This window comes from Rhinolophus hipposideros (genome assembly GCF_964194185.1).
Source record: "Rhinolophus hipposideros genome assembly, chromosome: 21".
Taxonomy (NCBI): Eukaryota; Metazoa; Chordata; class Mammalia; order Chiroptera; family Rhinolophidae; genus Rhinolophus; species Rhinolophus hipposideros.
This window is the reverse complement of record NC_138067.1, coordinates 49,308,527-49,315,513: the sequence shown is the minus strand read 5'-3', so window position 1 is coordinate 49,315,513 and position 6,987 is coordinate 49,308,527. Positions and strand designations below refer to the sequence as shown.

Sequence of the window (6,987 nt, the reverse complement as noted above, 5' to 3'; positions counted from 1 at the left end):
AGCACTGTGGATTGTCACAACTGTACCCTCCTCAGCATCTTTGGGCCTACAAAAAATCCTGGCATCCAGGCCACAAATGCCTGTAGTCTTTCCTGAGAGGCCTTCAGTGTGTGACTTTTTCTGAAACCATGTATGTCATTTCAAAACCAATTCTCCAATACCAACTGGGTGTTCCACAATTCAATTCTGACACTATTTGGAGTTATCACAGACCGCTCAGGTTAAGGACTCAGTACCATGAAACTGCCTCCACTTAAGATGCCAGCCACAAATGGGGTCCTTCAGCTACCAACACTTCTGCCAGGCCAACTACGCATTTGAAATTCCCATGAGCACTCCTCAGGTTTGCTAGAATGATTCACAGAACTCAAGAAAATCTACACTTACTATTACAGTTTATTATAAAGAACACAAGTCCAACAACCAGATGAAGAGGGAACATAGGGTAAGCTCCGGAAGAACCCCAAGCACAAGAACCTCTAGCCCAGTGGAGTCAAGGTGTACCCCCCTTCTAATTGGAAGTGTTTAGCAACCCAGCTGCTCTCCAAACCCAACCCTAGTGTTTTTGATCAAGATATCACTAAAAAGGCATGATTGACTACAACATTGCTCATTGGTGACTGAACTCAATCTCCAGCTCCTTTCCATCCTCAGATGTCAGGGGTGGGGCTTAAAGTTCTAACTTTCTAACCTGGCCACCAACCCCCTTCCTGAGGTTCTTCATTGGCCTTCACCTTGAGTCATTTCATTATCATACAAAGATGCTCTTGTACTCATGAAATTCCAAGGATTTTAGAAGCTCTGTGCCAGGAACTGAGGACAAACACCAAATGTTTTTTATTTTAGCATAACAGGAATGAAGATTAGTCAAAAACTGTAGTGAGAGGTATTCTCTAACATCATACTGTCCTTTCGGAGGCCCTCACGAAGCCATCCACCCCTTTCACACTGGCAGAGCCCAATTCTATTTTCAACCCACCCACACAGTGAATATAACTCTTAAGATTAAAGGTGACTTAAACAATTAAGATTTACTATTGCACAATCCAGGACAATGTGAAGCCGATAGTTTCCAAGTTGGTCTCAAAGGCTAGAAAATCCATCAAAAATATAACAAGACCAATAATGCCATAAAAAAGGTAAAACTTTACAAGCTACCAACAGTTCTCAGACTGGGCCCTTTCTTTGGGCCAAAAGTGGGTCAGATCCATGCCATAACTAGTCAGAGAGAAGGGAATGGGAACCGCCACAAGCTCAGACTGATTTCCTTTAGAGAATAGGAGAGAACACAAACATCTGTCTTCTCTGAGCATCTTGTTGTCACTGATACATGCCATGAGGACTGCTAGGTGGTAGAGGGTAGATGACTTCTGCCACAGAACCTAGCACAATTTTGGCAAGGGTCCTGAGCAGACTGGAATATGAAGTGCAGCTCCTGCAAATTTCTCACATATCTGGAACTCATGGCAGATGGCCCCTTGCAGAGGCTCTCTAGTCCTGTCACAATGAACAGAGACAGCACATTCCCTGAAGGTTTAAAGACATTCTTTACCTTATCTGGAATTCTCATATTGAATGAGCTTAGATCTTTGGCTAAAGGCTTTTCCATATTTGCTGACTTTATAAAACTTATTTGGATTGTGAAAAATTTGGTGTTGATTCAGAGCAGACTGTTAACTGAAGCCTTTATTGAGTGTGGAGTTTAAGATGTTGAATGAGACTAGTTTTGGCTAAAGGATTTTCCACATTTACCACACTCAAAAGGCCTTTCCCCAGTGTGAACTCTCTGATGTAGAATGAGGCTGAAGCTTTGGCTAAAAGACTTCCCACATTTGCTGCACTCATAAGGCATTGCTCCTGTGTGAACTCTCCGGTGTTGAATGAGATTTGTCTAAAAGATTTCCGACACTTACTGCACTCATAAGGCCTTTCTCCAGTGTGAACTCTTCAGTGCTGAATGAGTATGGAGCTTTGGCTAAAAGATTTCCCACATTCTCCACACTCATAAGGCCTTGCTCAACACCTTGAATTCTCTGGTGTTGAATGAGGCTGGAGCTTTGTCTAAAGAATTTCCCACATTTGGCACATTCATAGGCCTTGCCCTGGTGTGGATTCTCTGGTGACGAACAACTTTGGATTTGCATCTGAAAGCTTTCCCACATTCACTGCACTCAAAAGGTCTTTCTCTAGTGTGGATTGTCTTATGCTGAATAAATGTATGTAGCTGAAGGTTTTCCCACATTCACTGCACTCATACAGTCCTTCTCCAGTGTGGATTCTTTGGTGCTGAACAAGTGTACGTTTGCGGCAGTAAGCTTTCCCACATTCATGACACATGTAAGGACTTTTCCCACTGTGAATGGCCTCCTCACACTCAGTATGCTACCCACACTGCTGTGTACATTCAGTACAGTTTTGGGAGTGGCCTTGTGCTGGAGAAGACCCACACTGGCCAAGAAGTCCTTTCCAACCTTCCCACAGGTGAAAGGCTTCCCTGATGAATGGCTTCTGTAGCTCTTCACAAAGGAGGCCCTGTCCATGTCCTTGCTGTAGGGTTTCCTTCCACTGTGCTGGTTCTGATGTTGGTGAAGATTTGCACTGAAACATAATTGTTTCCCATATGCCACACAGGTGTTCAATTTCTGCCCAGTATGTGTTCCCTGATACTCAGTGAGATACAAAATATCTTCCATGATGGGAACACACACCTCACAGTGATGAGACTTCTGGACTGATGGATCTGGCTTTGGAGTCCTGATCTGTGGCACTCTTTCCAGAGAAACACGCTGTCCAGAAGGTGCCTTCTCATTTTCTATGCTACACAAATAACCTGAAAACAGAGAAATGCTAGTGAAGTACATGTTGTCTTTAGGGACAGGTGGCAGTCACATCATAAATATGTATCTGACATACCAAAGAATGAATACACATGAGGTTGTTTTCAGGATCAGGGAGTTGGGGTCAGGATGAGGAAGGAGCTGTCTTGCAGTACTGGGATTCTAAAAGGTCACAGAAGGAAGGCCTCACAAGGCGAAAGACCTAAGGATGGGATGCAGCACAGGGAAGAATGGGGGCACAGTTTCCAACCACTTCTCCAAGAATAACCTTTAGCGGGGCCTTAGCTGCTGCTACATGTGAGTGTTACTCAGAAGTTTTTGTCCAGGAACAGAAAAATCTGATTGTATATGAGTAGCTGGTATTTGAGGACTATTAAGGATATATGCACACCACCAGTTACAAATGTACCCCACGTTGGAGAACATTACACTGGCAGCAGTGGAGAGGAATGGGTAACAGGTGGAGGCAGGAAAGTTGGGAGCAGCCAGAGGCTGAAAGTCAGTAAAACTGACAAGCTGGCCAAGGATGAAGAATGGGGAAGAAAAAGTAGAAAAGATATGGCCACCTGCAATAGAATCAAAACACTAGCTTGAACAAGTTCCTTATATAATGTATATTGTGAGGCTGTATAATGTGAACACAGCCTGAGGTCATGTCCTCCCTCAGCTGCCACGCAGCAGGGCCAAGCCCCTTCTGGCCCATCCTGCCATCGAAGGAGTGATATCGATTCTGTGAAGTACCCAGGACTCTCCCCTCTGACCCAAGTTGAGCAACTACATGGAACTTGTATATAATGCAAGCCCTACAGGAAAAACAGGACAGGTGGCCTGTACCAAGCCCAGAGCAGCTTATCACATGACAGACCACACAAAAGAAAACTAAAAGTTACAAAAAGAACCTCAGACGAGGGTCTCACAAGAACAGCTAATGGTGCATTAAGTAGAGCTCACGTCAGTGATGGCAATTCCAGACACAGGAAGACATGAAGAACTGTCAGTTAGAAGAACGGAGCAAAACCTGGGGTACATAGGTACCTTAGGTCTGGAAAGTCACCCAGCCAGGGTGGGGACAAGCACGGTGGGATCCATTTGGCTGATTGCAACACTATTTACCCAGAATCCTCCCCTAGTAGGCTTTGAGGTAGCAGCACTGGGGCTGCAGGGGAGAGGAGGGCAATGCAAACAACTTAGCCCTAGCAAGGATAGCACCTACCCAGGGAACTAGGAAAGGAGACAGTGTCTATGGTCTAGATGTAAGAAGGATAAAGCAGTACCTAGGAAAAAACAGAAAGCAAAGCCTAATCCAGGTCACTGGGAGGCAGTGAGTCTTACCCAGCGAGGATATAAGTGCAAAGTTCTCCAGCATCACATCACAGGTGCCTCTGAGTCTCATCAAGGAGCCCCCCATTTCTCCTGAGAGAAGTACACAGCAACATCCTCAAAAGTCACACTGCCCTGCAATAATGGAGACAGATGAAACCACAGTCTCTCTCCTGAGAACCCACAATTCATCCCCTCCACATTTCCCCCATTCCTATCCTCCTTCCAAGCTTCCCACCTCAGAGGAGATACCAGGACCGGATGTGGTTGGTGCTGCCCTCTCCTCATGGTTCTGTTAATATGCTCAATCCTCAGCAACCACAGGAAGATAGGCAGACGGACATCATCTAAGGTCAGGGATGGGACTGCAGGGCCCTAACCCTTCCTACTAGGCAATCTCCTTGAAGTCTTCCACATCATGCCTCACAACACAGTACAACTTGGGGTCACCTGTCACCTTTAACTATCCAGTACCAGGGCCCAGGAGCCATCAGGTCACATTCCCTCCCTCTACATGCACCTCTCTTATATCTTCGGACCCCACAAGTCCACCCCCACAGTCACCACCAACTCTGTACCCCACACCATGTCATCTCCCTAGACTCACCCATGTACTTGACACATGGCATCCAAATAGAGCTTGGCAAATCCAAACAGGATCCAGTACTACCCAAGACCTCCAACAGATCCCAACCAGGGGTGGACTTGGATGCTGCTGTGAAAGCCTCTCTGCCGGTCTCTATTCTTTGCTTCACCATTAGTCACACAGAACCATATGTGAATTTCAGATACCCATGGCTTTCTTCCACTTTTGTGCTGCACTTGTCCCCTCTGCCACAACCCTCCTCTCCACCTAACTCTTATTAAAAGCCCAGCCACACTGCTACCCACATGACGCATAGTGATTCTTTAAAATGACCACATTTGTCATGACCTTATCCACCAGCAATACTGAAACACCACATCCCACCAAACTCACCACAAAATTCTAGTAAATCCATCTTATTTCTTCCATCCTCTTCTTCTGCCTCCCTCCACCCCATTTGGGTTCAAGCTGTTGTTTCTCAGTCTTGTTGTGTAGGACACAGCTCCCTGGCCCATGCTGGTATTATGAGTCTTGCGCTCCCCCCCATCTGAGCCAGTCGGTTGCTGGTTGTCAGTTGGCCACTGACAGCAGCTCACAGCAGCTCCAGCCACTCACTATGGCTGCGGGCCACTCATGGCAGCACACAGCAGCCTGCAGCAGTTCACGCCAACCTCTGGTCGCTCATGGCATCCCAGCTCCAGGGAGGGCCATTGTTCACAATCTTAGCTGTAAAGGGTGCAGCTCACTGGCCCATGTGGGAACTGAACCAGCGACCTCGGCATTAGGAGCGTGGTACTCTAACCACCTGAGCCACTGGGCAGGTCCCATACATCTTATTTCAATCAGTCCCATGCCTCTGCATTTGTCTCATGTTTACTCTTCCCTGTTCCCGGGTTAACCTTCTATACCTCTTTCTATTGGTGGCCAGAATAGGAACTCCTCCATACAACCCTCAGACAGGACTCGGAAGGAATCTAGGGGATTTCTCCCAGGTCCCTAAATCCAAGGGCTAGGAGAATGGCAGAAGAGCCCCAGGGCACCACAATCCTAAAGTTCACATGGGTGGGGTCAGAATCAGTGAGGGCCTGGAACACCCTCCACTTCCCTGTACAGGTTCCATAAGTGCTTCTTCAGGCACAGGCACCTGTGGGCAGAACCAAGCCATAGAGGCTGGAGACTAGTCAATGGGCTAAAACCTCCCCTGTATCTCTGTCCTGGAGGACAAGTGACTTTGGGTTGAATGACTAAACTCTGTGTGTCAGTCCTCAGTACTGCCTCTTACCAGCTCTGTGACTTTGGACAGGACTCAATCTCCCAGTGCCTCCCTGTCCTCATCACCACATTCCAATCTGTTACACATCTGAGTAGCTCTTGGGAAATATTTAAACCCCTAAGTCAGACTGTTCCTTTTCTTTTCTTGGTTGTCAATAGCTCCCAGGGTCCTCAGAATGGAGGCACAACCCCTCAGCCTGACAGTCCTGGCGTGACTCCGCCTCACTCTCTGTTCCATTCAGACACAAGACAGATCTCAGGTTCCCAGATCTTCCCGGCTCAGTCGCCCCTCCCCCTCTGCCTATAACCCTTCCCCACACCCTTTCACACCGGATATCACCCACGAGTGCCTCACTGTCCTAGACGCCGGGCCCTGGATTGCAGAGCCAGAGCAGGGGCCCTGCACCCGGAGTCTTAGAGTGCGGGTGGGGCGAGAGCGGTGATGGCCCAGGGGATCCGCATTCACCAGAGCCGGGCCCCTCTCTGCGGCTGCCGCCATCAGACTCTGTGGGGCTAGCCAGGATGGAGTGGCGGCAGAGGAGGGGGCCCCGGTCCCTGTCCCCGCCCTTGCGTGAATCATCCGGGGAGAGTCTCCGAGCCTCAGACCCATATGCGGTGGGGACGACAACTCCTTCGCTCTTTCCGGGTCCAGCACCTCCATCCCACCCAGCTCTCAGGAGCTAGAACACACTATACAGCCACCAAAGTAGCCGCCCCCGGGAGGATGCCGGAAGTCCCGCCCAAACGCGATGCGCACGTATGGAGGAGCCCTTATCCCGGGCCATCATTGGCTCAACTCTACTGTCTCTCGGCGCAGAATCTTCTGGGGAACGTAGTTCCTAGCGCTTTAGAGGCCAGGTCAAAGGGTATCCCCACCAGGACCAACCCAAAGGCCTAGAGGTTCTTCCTAGGGGCCTAATAAGGTTGGAGGGGAGGACTTTGCTACTTCTTAAAGGGGGCTGCACGGCAGAG

At 48.5% G+C, this 6,987-nt stretch overlaps 1 long non-coding RNA gene across 1 annotated transcript; it reads right to left on the bottom strand.

Moving 5' to 3' along the window:
- Nucleotides 1–1,203: 1,203 nt before the first annotated feature.
- On the bottom strand, nt 1,204–6,260 carry LOC308490614. The gene is made up of 3 exons (XR_013992245.1): nt 5,137–6,260; nt 4,170–4,292; nt 1,204–2,830 (listed from the first exon to the last, which is right to left on the bottom strand). It is a non-coding gene; the product is annotated as an uncharacterized lncRNA (long non-coding RNA).
- Nucleotides 6,261–6,987: the final 727 nt, after the last annotated feature.